Raw genomic sequence first — 16,885 nt, forward strand, 5'->3', positions numbered from 1 at the left:
ACAAATTTTCATTTTTCAAACAACATAATTATCATTTAAACATTCTCAAATCTCATGTTCAACAATTGTCATCAAATAAAACATATCCCAAGATCACAAATAAAATCCTCGGTCTGTGTGTACAGATCATGCCGACGCCTTCCTGCGATCGTCACTAGTACCTGAAACACATAACACATAACATTGTAAGCATAAATGCTTAGTGAGTTCCCCAAAATACCACATACAACACATATTAGCCACTCGAGGCTATAATTCTGTTTGACCGCCTGGTTAATGTGTCTTATTGGGACCCTCTAGTCCCATAACTCTATGGGCCCTCTGGTCCTAACTCTATGGACCCTCTGGTCCTAACTCTGTAAACTCTGGATAATACATAGCATAAATCACATAGAAATCATATCAGATAGATAGCATACAAGATACTCTGTCACATAGCTCTAGTTACCACTCTAGGTAAAGTATAGTGAGAAGACTCACCTCGGGTAACTCGGTAAATCTCGTACTCGGTAATATTGGTCTAGCCTCCGCCTAATCACATGGAACAATTATTCTAATCAATACAACTCTCAAAGGCTAGACTAATCCCTCTCTAAGTTCTCTCAAAAGGGTAAAAGTCCATTTTAGTGACAACCCGAAACTTTTATCATGTACAATCGATCGGTATATCAATGTTTCACTCGAATTTATCATTTTATAGCGAAATTGTGGGTCCATATGAGTGCTTTAGACTTAGTATATTTTAGATATGAGTATTAAGAAGGTATGGATGGAGTGTAACATCACAAAATCAGGCCAAACACACCAAGGAAGGTCTGTGCGGCCGCACACCCATCCCCAGCTGCACACCCATCTCTATATATAGAGGAGGACCCCTTCATTCATTCTTTTCTCTCTTTGGTTGCACTATACTTTCTCTCACTACTTTCTCTCTCTAAAAACTTCATCCAAGAACACTCTAAGTGCTTCAAAAACGTGAATTACTCCATCAACCAGCTTGTTATACTGGTAAAACACTTGAAACTAAGCCAAAAACTCATATTGTTATTCGTGTTCTTCGTCCTTTGAAGGTTTACGGCCGCACACCTTCATAAGGTGGCTGCACACATTCAAAACTCTCCAAAGTGAGGAGAAAACACCTCAAAATCGACATTTTGGACTCAAATGAGGAATGTACGGCCGCACACTCCTGTGTACGGTCGCACACACCCTCTATACGGCTACACACTCATGTGTATAACCGCACACACAGCCTGGCCGCACTCCCTGGCCGCACCTTCATTTTTATGGCTATACACCCACTCTAATGCTCATATTTGGCCTTGGACTTGTAAAGATCCCTAAGTATGAGACATAGAACACTTAGTTCTAGTGATTCCAAGCCTTTAGGGTGGTTTTCCATCATGATGTATCATGGGATACTCAATCTAATACATATATATGTGTAATATATGTTCATAGGGTCAACACGCGAACAAAACATCGGTTGACACTCGACGCTTGTAACCAATTGTGCTTTCGGATCCTACGTTAAACTGTGAGTTCATACCCCTACACTTTTCTGAGTTTTTCATGTTTTCAGGGGGGAATACAAGCTAAACATAAAGGTTTTCATAACTTAAAAACTGATGCAATTACAATGATTTTCTATCAAACGTTTAGATACAATTATCCCTCTTGTATTATGCGGAGCATAAGGGATGTTTTCAATTCATGATTGCATAGTTTTCAAAACCATACCCAAACGTAACAACCATTCAAACTATAATAGGTATAGTTTGGGATTCCAGTCATACAGGTTCAAACTTCACGCAAAATCAAACATATAAACTATGTCAGATTTAGTTATCCATTACTATGAATATAAAACTAGAGTATCATGCTAAATAATTATTTTATGTATAATTATTCATACTCTACACCGTTACAAACGATTTCCAACTCGAGAACAACCGAACAAACAACACGTAAACTAGTTAATACAGGATTGTGAGACTATCTTCGTTTTGCCCCTCGGGGTACTAATAAATCCTCACCGGTAGTATAACCAGAGTCTCCTGGAGGGAGAGCGTTAAATTTGTGAATAGATCTATTCGGGACCGACAATCCCACACCTGAACTGTTAGCTACAGTTAGGCGGGCACGCCTGGGGTGACAAATTTTGTAATCGTACGACGCCTGAAGAACGTCAAGGAGGTCACAGGTCAAATTAGTATGGTTATACGACTCACAATAAGTATAAACTAATCATTGTTTACGGGATTTCTTTCTTCTATAGTTTTATTTTAACCAATAAAACTACTTATCTACTTACTGGAGGGTATTCCAGGAACAAAATCTATAGTTTTATTTTAAGTAATAAAACTACTATACACACTGGTGGTAACCAGGGTTTTCCGAACGATCATACATTTCCTACTGGTGATAGCCAGGGTTTTCAAACAGAACGTACTTTTCATACAGAAACCAACAAACATGCTAGAAAATATTGGATTTTCTTGGTAAGCATGCATACATATTTCAGAACTTGGTAACAACGGTTTTTGATACAAACAATATTTACTTGTAATGGAAAGAAACTATTTATACAAACTCAGTGACTAGTTTTCAATACAAAAACATGCTTATGAACTCACCAGCTTTATGCTGATATGTTTTCAAAACCGCTTGTATTCTCAGGGCAACGATAGACAGGTACCGTACCAGCTTTTGGAGAAGACGAAGCATTTTGGAGTCTCGTCTTTATCTTTTGCTATATAATGATATGTACAAACTATGTTTTCAACAGATGTAAATATTCATATTTTAATGTAATGGTTGTGTTTACTTTGAATGCTATGATACGATTGTTGTGATACTACGTATGACGTCGCCGCCCCCGGACGTTTTCGACGTTTTTTTTCTGACGGTTCGGGGTTGTGACAATTTTACCCCTCCGATGACTCACAAGTTCAAACATTGAATAGACCCTAAAAGTCAACGATCAACTTTGACCAGACTCGTCGAGTGTACATAGGTGACTTGGCAAGTCCAAGTGTGTCCTCTGGGTCTATCTAAACCTCACTCGACTAGCCGAGCGAACCTTCCACTCGACGGGTCGCCACTGGTCCTGAATTGCGGCGCAACCCGACTCGACTCGTTGAGTCCCCTTATGGACTTGGTGAGTTCCTTCCATGGCAACACTCAAACGACCTTCTAAGGTCATATCTGCTTCACCAACTAGTAGATCTAACCTTCTAGCACTCAAATTTCATGTAAAGGTTCGAACTTTAGGCCCATGCATCACAATATCATCTCTATATGCCAAAATAACCCTTAATATGTTAACCTAGACCCCAAAACTCATAAAGCATTGCATAAAGCTGAAGAATAGGGACTCTCTGGACCTCTCAAGTTCCAGATTTGATAATATTGTCACAAGGTGTAACATACACGTTTTGAAATCGTGTTTTATAATGAATAATGTTGTGAAATACCATGTGAATTTGAATATTGAATTCTAACAGATAGTTTTTACTAGAAATGAAGTAAAACTATGTTTAGAATCACTCGGAAAAATATTGGAAGTCTTATGAGATTCCAATCAAATGTCAAATGGTGAAATTTAATGAAAATATAAAATTTGGCATAAGTAAAATTTTATTATTGAAAGTCGTAGATAATCTCGTTAGAAACTTGTAGGCGAAAACCTCGTCGAAATCCGAGTTATAACGAAGAAGTTATGACCAATCGAAGATCCGCGACAAAACCGGCACGATGCCGAATGACGTAAAAAGTGAGTTTTTGATAAACTACTTTTTAGCCTTAGTGATCTAAATGAAATTCGTAGTATTCGTTAATCGAGAAGTTCGATAAAAATAACGCCAAAGTCTGACCTCGTATGAGGAAGTTATGATTTTTCTAAGTTTCAGCTTAGCAGTAGACACCTAAGAACTCGAATTTTAGATCGAGTGATTTTTAACCAACACAACCTAAACGAGAATTGAAGATCTCGTCAATAGTAGTACAACGGTAAAAAGTCTGATGAAAACGGACGTCGGATGAAGAAGTTATGAATTTTTAACGGATTTTCCTGTCCCGGTCTGTTAAAAATAATAATATTAAAAATAAAGTCAAAATTAGTCAACGGAATCTAAACGAAAGTTGTAGAATATATTCTTGCCTACGTGTGCATATAAAGAACGTCCAAAATGAAGCCTGTATGAGAAAGTTATGGATTTTAGAAGATTTGGGCTCATTTTCTGAGGAATCTCGCAAGGATAAGGTCTGGAATAGGCCACGTCATCGGATCCTCACATGCATGCCCCGTGTCCACCTCACCGATGCGCTGTGCAGCCGAGACTCCGACACGTGTCGCCTTCCGAGTGGACCGAACCGCGGCCCAACCAGCGTTTGACGCGCCTCGCTTCGCTGGCGCCTTCCGAACCTCGCCTTGCATCCGGATCCGAGCCTCGCCCTTCTATCGCATGTTCTCTCTTCGGCCGATGATCTACGACGCGTGTCTTCATCTCCTTGCCCCGGATCCGAGCCTCACATGTATATATTGGGGTTGCGAGATTGCCGGGTAACTTTAGAAATTTAACACATTTTCACCCCAAAATCCATATTTTGGTTAGTTTCACTTCCCCCGAAGCCCCGGTATCAATTTTAGCACCCGAAACACATCCCGAAGTTCCCGAGAAGCCCAAAAAATTTATCTTTTTGGTTTTGAAGCTCTACCTTGGCAGAGCCCGAATTTTCAATAAAGCTCCCTGTTTTCAACATAGAAAGTCATATTTAAAGCCGAAGTGCTACCCAAATTACTATTTTAACCCCCGGTTATATCATGGTGAGTTCAATATATAGGAACAATTGTATGTTATGTGTTATATGTGTTATGTGCTTTTCAGTGTTATTATTCCGGGTTATTTTCCCGTGTTATTTTATTCACTATTTTAATAGCAAAAGTAATACCTTTGACCATGTGATCAGTGAAAGGACTTAGATTCACATTGGTACTGGTACGTAGCCTCTGGCCATGTAGAGCATGTCTCCGTAAGAGAATGAATTATATTCTATGGCATTGGCAAATCGTTAGACAGGGCTATAAGCCTGAAATCTACCAAGATGTTAATCAGAAATCTTATGTCTTATGTGCCATTTGGGCCGAAGCTTTATTAATGTATATCAAGTATGGAAATTGTTATGTCTCATTGATTGTATATCTTTGAATCAAGTCATTGATTGATATGAAAAGTTTAACACATGATTCACATATGCCTTTGTTGTTCCTTGTTTCTCTTTGCATCAGCCATATTGAAGTATATAAATGGCATAACGTTATATTGTATCTATTATTGAACTCACTAAGCGTCACTGCTTACCCTATCAATGTTTAACAATTGCTGGAGATAAGTAATCAGTATGATCGTATACTGTTGGAAGATTTAGAATAGTTTGTAATAGTACTTTTGTACTTCAGTTTATGTTGTATAAATTATAATATCGTGGGTCGTTATGTAATATATAACACTTTGTAATAGTCGGTTTGTATCCAGTAGTTTGTAACCTCTTTATCAATGTAAAATATTGTTTTTATGAATATGCAAGTAGCATGTTATGGAGTAACTATATTTTCAAGTATGAAAGTTTGGGTCTTTCAAAAATACGAAAGTTAGGGTCTTTCACACGGGGGCATCACACACACTAGATCTCTTACCAAAAGAGAAGAGAAGAAACCCTAGATTCATGAAATCTATTACTCAGTGAAGATGGACATTAATCCTTACCTCCCACAGCAGCTATGAACGAAATGATGGAAGATTTGAGTCCCACAAGTCAGCCTAGCCCGAAATCCTTCCTTCCATTTGCTAAAACACACCAAAGAATGATGAATTAGCCCTCCTCTTGCACTACAAGCTTTCTCTCTACTCTCTAGGGTTTCTAAGGGGTGTAGTGGCCGCAAATGAAGGCCATTAAGGCCTTTAAATAGGGCACAGGCCCCGAGATTTAGGGTTTCTGCCGCCAGCACAGACTCGTCAAGTCACCAAGCCGACTCGTCGAGTCCAATCATTAATCCAGTCAGCGAATCGCAATCCTACTCGATGAGTCTAAGCGTCAACTCGTCGAGTCCCTCTCTACAACTCAAAAATAAAAGGTTAAAATAAAATACCTGGGAATCCGGATGTTACAGGTTGCATGGCTTTGATCATTTATATCAGTTGTTATGATACTGTACAATGACGTCATCCTCCCTCGGACGTTTCCGTTGTTCCAGTTCTAGGGTGTGACACGATGTATGTATGTATGTGTGGTATGTGGTATTTTGGAAAACTCACTAAGCTTTGTGATTATAGTTTTATGGTTATGGTTTCAGGTACTTCCGGTTCAAAAGAGGAGGGTCCGACTTGATTGCAGCGCATCCACCTATGTTTCCTCACTTTATAATTTCGGGATTGTACTCTGATAAATATTTTTACTCTGATATATTTTTGAATGGTTGATAAGAATAAAAGATGTTTACGAGTTAAATTAAAAATGAAAATTTTACATTACAGTTTTTAGGATGTTTCACATGCTATAGCAGTGATGAGATGTTTTAGTAATTTTTGGTAGACTACAGTTGTACATCCTGAAACGGTTTCACACGTCTGCCAACTGGTTAATATTTGACTTATGTAGGTGTATTGAGCTGCATAACAAACAGATACGCTAAATATTTTGTCGCATCTTCCTTGACTAGAATTACCAAACGATGTATTGACCATGTTACCCGTATTGTAACTGAAGAATTTTATTGTAACCAAGTTTAATGTCCACTTTGATGGTAATGCTACTTGTTATATACCCTTATTATAACCAAAATACATTGAAAAAGTATGACATCCCAATATCCATATGGAAAAATATGATATTTGGAAAACTATCAAAAAAGAAAATGTGTATCCTACTTTAGAGCTTACAAAGTAAGACTTTCCAAAATCCAAATGTTGAATGTGATTTGTCTATAGATAACCCTTGTTACAACAAAGAAAATAAAAAAAAAAAACATTCATGTCAATCCAATGTGAGGCTAGCCCATTTGGTAGAGGTTTTGCCTCTTAGAATGGATGTTTTGAGTTCTAACTTGGACTTTGACTAATTCTACTAACTTGATAATACTAACTTTTAACCACTAATAAGTTGTTCAAAAAAAACATTTATGTCAAATGGAATTCATATGTGTATTTAGGTACAAATTTAGGCCCTTTTTTTCGTTCATCATTGAGTAGCCTACTTTAAAGCTTAAAATATGATTTACTGACCTTCAAATTTAGAGGGTGATATGTCTATGGATAGCTTTATTACAAAGAACACACTAAATTTTTTTAGCTCAAACAAAGTTCATATGAAATAGTTATTAACGTCAAAGTTGTCCAAAAAAAATATGAGTTTTTGCATGTAGCCATCTGTAAAAATCTCAATTTTTGCACCAAAATCATGATCATTTTTTGCATTTTTGACTATTTTTGAAACATGGTTGGTGTTCATTAACCAAATTATACATTTTCTCTTTAATCTACTCATCATCATAGATATGAATTATAAACGTTACGAATGTTTGTTAAATGAAAAAAAAAAGACAAAAATAGTCTAATTATATAATATTATTTCTAAAACGATAACCAAAAAAAATAATAGAAAATAACTCCAATGACTATCAAAACTAGTTTTATACCTGTATGGTGGACGGTTGACCGGTGTAATTAAAAAAATATTGATTTTACTTTGTTCTATATCTGAAACACTCTACATTTTCAGTATAATTTTTTTTTCATTTTTAAATCCACACAAAACACAGTTTAACATTTCTCAAACCCAATTTGTAAATTGTTCCAAAAACAAAACAATAAATTGTTTGACAATATCTCAGAATCCTCAAATACGCAATCAACTAGCTGGTGTGTACAATCATGTCGGCACCTTCCCGTGATCCTAAGATGTACCTGAAACACATTTCACACAACACTGTAAGCACAAAGCTTAGTGAGTTCCCCAAAACACCACACACAAATAATTAGCCTCTCATGGATGTAACTCGATAAGGACCCTCCGGTCATGTGTCTCAGTGAAGACCCTCCAGTCTCACAGCTCAGGTTGGACCCTCCAGTCATGTATCTCAGTGAGGACCCTACAGTCTCACAACTCGGTTTGGGCCCTCCGGTCCTAACTCAACAAGGCACAGAATAATATACAACATAAATCACAAAGACAAAATGCATAATATATCACATAACTCAGTATAAGCACATAAGACCCCCTGGTCACCAACTCAGGCAAGACCCTATGGTCATATAATATTACCACTCAGGTAAGTATAGTAAGAAGACTCACCTCGTAAGTAAAACAAGTATGTCTCGTACTCAACGGTCGGTCTAGACTCCACCTACATATATCATAATCATCTCTAATTAACAAATTAATAATAACAGCTCCAAAGATGTTAAGCTAACTCCTTTACTAATTCTCAAAAAGGGTGAAAGACCATTTTACCCCTCCATGGTCTCCTATGTCCACAACTTGACCAAACCCTAAAAGTCAACGGAAGTCAACACTCAAGTCAACTATCCATGTTGACCTAACTCGTCGAGTGTATCTATGCTACTCGTCGAGTTCCTTCGGTTCTCAGAAAAATCGGGAAATTCCAACTCAACTCGCCGAGTTGTCTCACCACCTCGTTGAGTTTATACAGCGTCCAGGATAACGGGGGAAAACCCTAACCAACTCGTCGAGTTGGCTAACCAACTCGTCGAGTTCCTTCAGCCCATTCACTCATTCAGACGCTTTTAAGCAAGACTAAGACCCAAGCTCTAGATCTAGCCTTCTAAGGCCGAAATACCACGTAAAGTTGCAAGCTTTACGTCCATGCATGACATATAGGGCTAAGTTTGCCAAAACAAAGCTCAACAAGGGGTTTAAGTGTAACGACCCAAAATACGACCCAAAAATTTTTGTTTAAATAATACTAAGGTTATCAACGATTTATAATATATCATAAAATCATACGTCATAAATCCCAAAAAGTTATAATAGATGTGTCATAACAAAAGAATTGTAACAACATAACATAGTATCTGAAATAAACTCCCAGGACAAAAGCTAAAGTTGTGGTGTGTGCAATGCCATTATCCTGAGCTCTTCCCTTTGCTTGCGGAAGTACCTGAAACCAAAACTGAAACTGTAAGCACAAAGCTTAGTGAGCTCCCCCAGACTACCACATACCATACAATAACATATAAACACATATTGGGCCTTTCCCAATGCATCGGACCGAAGTTCGGAAACTGCATCGAACCGAAGTCTGGAACTAACCAGGGCCTTGCCCTTTGCATCGGACTGAAGTCCAGAAACTGCATCGGACCGAAGTCTGGAACTGACTGGGACCTTGTCCCCTGCATTGGACCGAATTCCGGAACTAACTGCATCGGATCGAAATCCGGAACTGACTGGGACCTTGTCCCCTGCATCGGACCGAAGTCCGGAAACTGACTGAGCATAACATAGCATAGCATAAACATATCAACTAGCATAAACACATATACTGCATACTGCATCGTACCGGAGTCCGAAACACATAACACAAAGACATGCGTGAATCACAAAGACATCAAGCACACTGAACTACTGCATCGGACCAAAGTTCGGAACTACTGCTAACTTGAAGGGCCGGCATTGTGGCCGTAGACCCGTTCTTACTGGAAGGAAAACTCACATCGTAGTGCTGGCTGCTGAGATGCTAACTCTAAAAGTGGTTGACTGCTGCTTCGGAACTGACCGGCTACTAATCCCAGAAACACTAGATCAGTTACTTGTAAATGCCCTCAGGGTAAAATGACTATTTTACTCCTGGTCGAAGTCAACTTCCAGTTGACCGGACTCGCTGAGTCAGGGCGCAAACTCGCTGAGTCCCTCTTTTACTAACTCTGACTTTAACCCACCGAGCCCCTTTCCCACTCACTGATTCACTCTGAACTCACAACTCGAAGGAAAACGGGGACTCGCGACTCGACTCGTCGAGTCCGAAGAACAACTCGCCGAGTCCTATCGCAGATTCCATACAGTTAAATTCTAATCCATCCCAGGGCCTCTAACTTGCAGATCTGAGCCCTTGGGACCATCTGAACACGTAAGGTTGCTGACTTTACGTGTAACTACGAAGGAATGAAGCCATTTCACTCAAACACTACTTTTCTCGGGAAAACTCATCCGACTCGCCGCGTTGTAGAACAACCCGTCGAGTCTAAGGCAATCTTCATCCGACTCGTCGAGTTGCTCATCCAACTCGTCGAGTCCATGGCTATCTTCATATGAGTCGTTGAGTCAAGCTTGCGACTCGCCGAGTCCATTCAGTCCCTTTTCCATACAGACCCGATTTGAGCCATGCAGCGGCTCCAAATCACAGATCCAAGCTTCTAGGGCATGCTTATAACGTAAAGTTGCAAACTTTACGTGCATGCATGGCTTTAAAGGCTTCAAATGCCAACCCTAAGCTGTTAATGGGGTTCCAAGCTCAAGAGGGACTTCAATCATGACCATAACTGAAACTTTACACTTCTAAAATGCAATGAGGGTCCATATCTAAAGTTTTCATCCAAGGAGGGTCCATATCTCAAGTTTTGAATCATAAAAGGCTCCAAAGAAGGCATAACAAGCATAAAGGAGGTTATAATGGAGGAATGCACAAGGTCATAACTTCATTACCTGAATGAAGAACATATGTAAGCTAACTCCTGGATCTTCCTTCCCTTCTATGGACCTTCTTTCCTTCCTAAAGCTTCCAAGCTATCACAAGCACACTCAAACTCAATAATGGGGCTAGGGTTTACAGGGAAAATGTTCTGAGAATGATAGAGGCGAGGTTGGGGGCGCATAAGTGTGTTTAAATAGGGTGCAAACCCTTAAAATTTAGGGCTTCATCCAGACAGGCGGACTCGCCGAGTCCAGCATATGGACTCATTGAGTAGCCAGCTCAAAACGCGTGATCATCCCGTCTCTACTCGACGAGTCGGGCTATAGACTCGTCGAGTACCCTTTCAGAAATGAAAATACTTTGTTTGAATTACATACCAGAAATGGGGCGTTACATTAGGGCATGAAAGTTGGCCAAAGCTTAATAAAGCTTGATTCTTTAGGCCTAACTGTCCTAATAGTGTCCATATCTGAAGTCTTAGCTTCAAGATAAGCTTAAAACCAATAACGACTCAAGAAAATGCTAAAAATGGCCATAAACTCTCTAGTGGAGAGATCTAACAAACAAGTGATCAAGGTAATGGCTTTTTACCTCCAATTGGCTGCTACAACAGAATAGATGTCGGATCCAAGGTCTCCTTGTTCCAAGTCCTTGACTCTTCAAGTTCCTTTAAGGAATGCACCAAAACGCACACTCTTAGCCTCACACTCTCTCACAGTGGAAGATAGCTCGATTAGGGTTTGTCTCAGGGTGATAAGGTGATGAGGTAGGCGGGATAAAGGGCTTAAGGTCCTTTAAATAGGGTGCAAACCCTGAAAATTAGGGTTTCACACTCAGCTCCAACTCGTCAAGTGGGGGTCCTCCAACTCGTCGAGTTGATTCTAAAATTCACACGACCATCTCGATCTCTACTCGACGAGTTGGGGCCTCCAACTCGTTGAGTTGTCCTGTCAAAATGAATATAAAACAATTTAATTTTTTTTACTTGGGATCCGAGATGTTACAATATCATCATTATAAAAATTGTTATCATGCATTGTACAAATAACAAATCTACCCAAATAAACAACATATGAATGAAAAAGAAACATTAAAAGACATTAAATAAAAATCATAGCAATCGATTAACATACAATTAAATGAAATTAAGGTAAAAACAAAAAAGTGAAATATATTGTTTAATTACTATAAAGTCAGTTAGAAATATCATTATCAGACATCAGTAGACTCCTCACACAATCGTGAAAGCTGACGCTTCTTTGGTGTTATTGAGGACCAGATACATGATTTTTCAGAAGAATCAAATTCAATATTAGCAGAAGCCGTCTAATTATAAAAATACACACATGAAAATAATAATCGTGAGAAGTAAAAATAATACAACAGAATAACTAACAATAAAAGTTGAAGTAAAAATATTTCCATATCATAAGAAAAATATAAAATTTAACCAGTATGTTGCAACTTACTTGAATGTCTTTACCATCTTCCGTACAATTGATGACGCATTACATGGTGTCAAATAAACAATAGTTACTTGAAATGTAGATGTAAAAACAATAAATCAATTTTAATTTAATTTATAACATTATACTTTTATTTGTTCCTAATATAGCAATTTTCTATGACAGTTCTACCTGGTAAAATTGAAAATTTCTGCCAACTTGAGGGCTTTAATGAACCAAAAAATCAAACTTAAGCACTTTTAAGAACCAGAAAAAATGGTAAAACCGAACATTTCTACCAAATATAGGGGCTTTAATAAATCAGATGCTAAAATTGGAAAAAAAAAGTTGAAAACATTCGGTTTTAATGAATCTAAAATCCATCAAAAAGTAAAACTGACAAAAACTTGCAAACTTAAGAATTTTTATATCATTATCATATAAGTTAAGTCAACATGTATACACCTTTGGTCCATTGCCACGCAACCTTTTTTTTAACTAATAATGTCATTATTCTTTACTTTTTCTTAAGAAAACACATTTGATTACAATCTTGCCTTTGATATGCCATCACTTTTGCAAATTTGAAGCTATACGGGATTAAGTTTATACTCTGGATCATTTATTATAGAATAAATTTAAAACCCTCTTTAGTCGCCTCCTCCAAAATGGTGAATATATATTTGAAATAATTTCCAAAAGGTGCATAAGTTAAGAATAAATTAGTATATAAGAAAAGAAAAAGAAAGACAAAGTTAATTGTAACACCTGGTTTTGTAACATCCCAAAATTTCAGGCCAAAAATTTCATTTTTAATATAAGTAAAATTCTTAATAACTTTGTCCCATACAATGAAAACATTTCAACTAAAACAATTATCAGAGTCTAATCCCAAAGATCACATAATGCAGAATAACATGGGTGAATGCGTTGCGATCGTCCCGAGCTCCCTTTTCTTGAAAACTGAAGATACCTGAAACCAAAACTGTAAACCGTAAGCATGAAGCTTAGTGAGTTCCCCAGTTACCACATACCATACATATCAGCTGATCCATTCATAACTGTGAGCCATACATATATGCCATATATCAAATACGTTGCTATGTGCTGAACATAGTCTTGCCATTATGCCACGGGGCGCCACGTGGTCTTTTTTGTCAAGCCAGGGGCCACCCCTAGGTCTTACAGACAAGTGCCAAGAGCTGCCTCCTGGTCTTACATGCAAGTATCACAAAGACAACTAGCATACATACTACTCTACTTAGCTAATGAGTATACAGTGTGCCAGGAGCCACCTCCTGGTCTTTCATACATAATAGCATACAGTGCGCCAGGAGCCGCCTCCTGGTCTTTCATACATATTGCCTAGGGCTAACCCCCGGGTTTTCCAACCATACATAATAACATATTGTGTGCTAGGAGCCCCCTCCTGGTCTTTCATGCATAATGCTTAGGGCTAGCCCCCGGGTCTTCCTACCATACATAAACTAAATGGGCCAACATTGGTGCCTTAGACCCATTCACATAGTGAGGAGACCCACCTCACAAGCTGAAATCTGGCTGATACACTTCCGACTGCTACTGGAAATATCCGACTATTGATCCTTCGGCGCCCCGAAATATCAATACCAAAATAACACTTAGACCGTACCAATAATCCTTCTTAGGGTAAAATGACCCTTTTACCCCCTAGTCCAACATGGTCCAGCTTTAAGATCCAAAACCATAATATAAAAGGCCCAACACTAGGTAGGCTTTCCAAGCCCATTAATGGCCCAATTTGCTAAATTGAGCCCAATCCCTCTAATGGGCCTTACCCTAAGCCCAAACATATTCTCGACCCAAATTATCTGACTTCTGATGGCCCACTAAAGCCCAAAGACCCAAAGTCCACTGCTTGGCCCAACCCAAGGCCCAAAACACACCGAGCCCATAACTGATGAGTACTCGGGGTGTACTCCTATGTACGCTAAGCGTACTAGCCAAATGGTGCGTACGCTGGGCGTACCTGCATGTACGCTCAACATACTCCCCTGTTAAGTCACTTTCCTATTAAGTGCTTAATACTCAGATCCAGAAGCTACAATCACAGATCCAAGTCCTTTTCAACATCCTAATCCATAAAGTCACTGCCTTGGTGACTTTGCATGCCCCAAACAAGTCAAAACTCCAAAAATGAGATTCTACTTCCATGAAAGTGGTCTTAACTCTTGCATGAATCCATTAAGACCACCAAGGCGACAACTTTTTGTCATAAGGAGTCATTTAGCACCAAGGGTGGCAACCCTTAGCCTAGAAATCAGATTTGGACTATAAAGCTTCAACCTTTGGACCAAAATGACTTCAAAACTAAACCACACTAGATCTAAGCATAATTGAGGAAAGTTTATAGCTTTATACCTCCAAGTGATCTGAAATAGAACCTCAAACTCGGATCTACTGTTTCCCCTTTGATCCACCACCTTGCTATACTCTTCACTTGCTTGACACAATCACCAAAATGATCTCTAATGACCTCCAAAGCTCCAAGAATGCTCAAGGGATGGTTAGGGTTTCGTGGCGGCTGTCTAAAGATGAGAGGGAGGCTGATAACTAGGGTGTTATGTTCTTTATATAGTGGCATACCCTAAAAATTAGGGTTTAGGGACTCTAAGAGTATGTTGGGCGTACTCCTCCCACACCCGCGATCACTTTGCTATATTACACTAGGCGTACCCTAACTTACGCTAGGCGTACTCACACGTTTACCACCTTGCATGTAAGGGCTGAAGTGCAAGTTTTTCCATCCAGGGACCAATCCTGTCAACAACTTCAAAGTACTATAAGTTCTTCGTTCTATGTCCGTTTCCGACGAACTTTATATCCACAAAAAGTTGGCGGGAAGCCCTACGCTCCTATCCACACCCCATGCCTAAAACCTGCCGGATAAAACCCGAGATCCATAAAAGACCAAATCGCCCCTACCCTTGGCCTCCGAGACCACAACTGAACACTTTCTAAACAGGGTGTTACAGGTTTTGAAAGTGCTTTGTTGCTAGGGGCTGCGGCCCAATCATCAATTTTCATAAGGGTTAGGACCTTGGGAAAGGAATGATTTGGCCCATCTCTGATGTGGGTGTTAGGGTATACGTTATCCAAGTGTTTGATTGTGTCTTCGGAGGCCAAGGGTATAATTGTAATTTGACATCTCGGTTTTCTAAGGATTTTCGGTTCTTGTTAGGAAAGTTTTAGGTAATGAGGATTTGTTAGAAGTGTAGGGCTTCTCCTCACCTTTCCATGGATATAAAGTTCGTCGGAAACGAACTTAGAACGAACAAGTTATAGCAATTTGAAGGTTTTGGCAGATTTAGCCCCAAATGGAAATGTTTGGCAGATAACTCTCATTCATGCAAGGGATGCATGCACGTGTCTGGCTGGGAACGCCTAGCGTATAAAGTTATATGGTTGCGGGTGGTTTGTGAGTAAGTCGAGCGTACTCCATTCAGACTAAAACCCTAAATTTTAGGGTATGTCACTATATAAGGGACATTATGCCTCAAGACCAGCCTCCCTCTCACCCTAAAGAAGCTACTACGAAACCCTAATCCATACTTGAGTGATCTTGGAGCTTATAAGGCCTTGTGAGAGCATTTTGGTGTTTTGGATCCATTCTCTAAGGAAGTAAAGAGCAAAGCAAGGTGGCGGTTCAAAGGAGAAGTTGTAGATCTTGGATTATTACTTCATTTAAGACCTTTTCAAGGTATAAAGTCTTGAACTTGATCCTTGACTGCATTAGATCTCTTATGTTGAGTTTTTGGACCATTTTGGTCCTAAGAATGGAGCTTTATGGTTCCAAATCCGTTTCTAGGCTTAGGGTTGCCACCCTTGGTGCTATATGAGTCCCTAAGGCAGAAAGTTGTCATCTTGAAGGTGTTAATGGGTTCATGCAAGATTTATGGCCATCTTCATGGAATTAGATTGATATACTTTGAGTTTGAGTTCATGTGGGTCATATAAAGTCACCAAGTCAGCGACTTTATGGATTAAGACGTTGAAGAGGACTTGGATCTGTGATTTTTTTTCCTTTGGAATAAAGTATTAAGTGCTTAATGGTAGAAGTGGATTAACAAAGTAGTACGTTGTGTGTACATGCATGTATGTGCAACGTACAAGCCATATAGCATGTACGCTTAGCGTATAGAGGAGTACGTCCTGTGTACTCAACAATTTTGGGCATTGCGTTGTGTGGGCCTCGGTTTGGGTCATTCATCAGACTTTGTTTCTTTAGGCTTTAGTGGGCCATCAGAAGTCACATATTTTGGGCTAAGAATATGTTTGGGTTTAGGGGTAAGGCACATTAGAGGGTTTGGGCCCAATTTAGAAAATTGGGCCATTAGTGGGCTACTAGTGGGCTTAGGAATTCTACCTAGTATTGGGCCTTTCATGTTATAGTTTTGGGCCTTAGGCATGGACCAAATTAGATCAGGGGTAAAATGGTCATTTTACCCTAAAGAGGATTATTGGTTTCTGGACTAAGTGTTATTTTGGTAATGGTAGCTCGGGGAGTCGAGAGATCAGCAATTCGGGTATCTTCCAGCTAGCAACCAGAGGATTATTCGTGAGATTTAGCTTTGCGAGGTGAGTTTCCTCCTGTTTGCACGGGTCGAAGGCACCAGTATCGGCTTGTATTTATGTTATGTGTTTCCGGGTTACGAATGTTGGGCGGTGCCCGAGGAATACTGGTATGCTTGAT

Source organism: Lactuca serriola, chromosome 5, assembly GCF_051521515.1.
Source record: "Lactuca serriola cultivar US96UC23 chromosome 5, Lser_US96UC23_V15, whole genome shotgun sequence".
Classification (NCBI taxonomy): Eukaryota; Viridiplantae; Streptophyta; class Magnoliopsida; order Asterales; family Asteraceae; genus Lactuca; species Lactuca serriola.